The sequence below is a fragment of the Propithecus coquereli genome, unplaced genomic scaffold, assembly GCF_000956105.1.
Source record: "Propithecus coquereli isolate 6110/MARCELLA unplaced genomic scaffold, Pcoq_1.0 Scaffold567, whole genome shotgun sequence".
Classification (NCBI taxonomy): domain Eukaryota; kingdom Metazoa; phylum Chordata; class Mammalia; order Primates; family Indriidae; genus Propithecus; species Propithecus coquereli.
In genome coordinates, this window is record NW_012151585.1 from 836,611 (window position 1) to 839,168 (window position 2,558).

Here is a 2,558-nt window from a genome sequence, read left to right on the forward strand (position 1 = left end):
CTACTAAAAGGAAAATTTCCCTTCTCCTCATTTATTTATTCATGTCTTTATGTCAGTAAAGACCCATGGATTACTATTTTACTCAATTAGTTATACTCTATTACTCTCATGTTCGTATTTCGATGCTGAAATTTCCCCAATTTGGCCAATGGGATCTCCTTCAAGTTAGCTCCTGTGTCCTTTGACACCTTTCCATCACTCTTATTACCATCATTCTTACATTCTGGTGCAACGATATGTTCCAAGCTTATCCGGTACTTTCAGGAGTCAACCTTTTCTTCCAGAAGCCCCGACTCCAGGCTCTTTGAAAAGCCAATACACACACCTCAAGTTCCTCCGCTTCCTGTCCGCAGGCGGAACCTTAGAGCTCCGGACCTACCCCGGAACGGTGCAGCGGTCCAACCTCTTCCGGTTGAGGCCGGAAGTCCCTCCGAGAGGGTAGGCTCTGCGTCAGGTGACCGGTGTCCGCGTAGGAGGCGCGGAACGTCTTGCCCAATAGATTGACCTGGCTGTAGGACTGGCCAGTTGGTCCACAGATCGATAGGCTGGGCGGCCCGGGCAGCGTTAACTGCGCGGAGGCAGGTATGTCAGGGGCTGAGGTGGCGGCAGGGGTCGAGGTTGGGGAACGGGGGCGGGAGACCGAGTTCTGCCTTTCCCAGGGCTCACGGGCTACGACACTCGAGGGGACTCAGAGACAACAAGCTTGTCCTTGCCCCTGGGCCCTCCGCTTCAGAAGAGAGGTCGGGCAGGCGTTGTGGTCTTCCGTCCAATGATTACAGACTGGGGGAACTGAGGCCTTGAGAAAGGAAAGGGCTCACCCTAATTCCCTTTCTATCCACAGTACGGGGCCGCCTCTCTCTTGTGGGGGGTGTGTTTAACGTGTTTGCCTGGAGTGGAGAGACAGAGGCTGGGGAGCATGGTGAACAGAGTTGGGCTGAGAGTAAGAGACCCCGATTTGAGACTTTGTCACCGACAGCCAATTTTGCGTTCTGGGCCAAATCCTTTCCCCGTGCTGGGCCTCAATTTCCTTATTTGTAAACCCGGACAGTGTTTCTTAAAATGTGGTTCTCACACCATCTGCTTTGAAATCCCATGGAATGCCGGTTTTACAGTGCGAGACTCAAATCAGACATATCTGAATTAGAATGTGGGTAGGAACCTGGGAAACTGCGTTTTGAATTTATGCCTTGGAGGTCCTGTACATACTGATGTTTGAAGCCCATTGATCCTAAGTGCCTTCCTGCTGTGAGTACTAGATTTCCGTTCTTCACTTTGAGGCAGCTGGAGCCAGTTCAGGAACTTTGAAAGAACTGGAAGGTTTAGCCCAGAAAAGAGAGCACTGGAAAGCAACTGTTTTCAAAAACTGAAAAAATTGTCATGGCAAAGAGGGCTTCCACTTCATCTTTGGGGTTGAAGGAGGCAGAACTAGGACTATTAGGTGGCTTCTACAGGAAGACAAGATTTTTACTTAATAGAAGAATCGTCAGAGGTCACCAGCGATGGAATGGATTGCCTCCAAAGGAATACCTGTTGAGGGAGGTGTACAGGTATTAGATGGGTCCTTTCCAACTTGAAAGTCTCTAAGTAGTTATTCTGAATATTTCTGGTGCTGACTGTGCTCTCAGAGTGAATGTGACTTTTCATTTTTCTGCTCTCTTTTCTTGACATTTCCATACCCTTAGCCTACCTCTCCTGTAAGTGAGGCCAACACATCTGACCTTATGTAATCTTTTCCTGGTTGTCATGTGCACCATCCTTCTTTTGGAGGACTTTGGAACGACCAACATCTGGTAGAGGCGCCTTAAATGTTTGTCGAATTAATAAGTAAACAGGACCTCACCCCATGGGTTAGTAGCTTTTTCTTAGAACAACTTGGAAATGCCTCTGAAGACTTTTTTGTGTTCGATCAGGAGAAGCCAGTGAACTCCTTGGATCATAGAATTGAGGAGTCTCAGTTAGGAAGGCACCTCGAGGTTGTTCAGGCCTGCTTTTCCCCTGTAACATAAACCCTTCTTTAATCCTCTCTCCAGCCATATGCGTATATATGTAAGAGAATTTTGCAGACTGTAGCCTACCTTTACATCCAGCATGTAAAACCAGTCCTCTTTTGGATTTGACTTGCTAATTTATCCTCAATTACATATAATCCACAGATGATGCATCTAGTATATCTTTAGTTTTCTAATCAACATCAAATTTCCATGTTTTGTGCTTTACAAAACTCTAAATCACTTTTCAACACCTGTTAGAATGCTTAAGAATGCTTATGTTGTCTTATGGAGCAGAGGTTCCATATTATGACCCAATTTTGTTGATTATCCTCTTCCCCCCCAAAATGGTTGGGGTTGATTTTTTTTTTCTTTTGGAGACAGAGTCTTGCTCTGTTGACTGGGATAAAGTACAGTGGTGTCATTGTAGCTCACTACAACCTCACACTCCTGGGCTCAAGCAATCCTCCTGCCTCAGCCTTCCAGTAGCTGGGACCATAGACATGCACCACCATGCCAGCTAATTTTTCTACTTTTTGTAGAGACAGAGTCTTGCTCTTGCTCAAGGTG

General features: G+C 46.6%; 1 protein-coding gene across 1 annotated transcript in view; it reads left to right on the forward strand.

Moving 5' to 3' along the window:
• Positions 1-531: 531 nt before the first annotated feature.
• RNF185 (ring finger protein 185) overlaps positions 532-2,558 on the forward strand; it is a 50,178-nt gene continuing 48,151 nt past the window's right edge. Inside the window, exon 1 of the mRNA XM_012657968.1 lies at positions 532-582. The gene's annotated coding sequence lies outside the window, so the exon portion shown is untranslated. The remainder of the gene's footprint in view (positions 583-2,558) is intronic.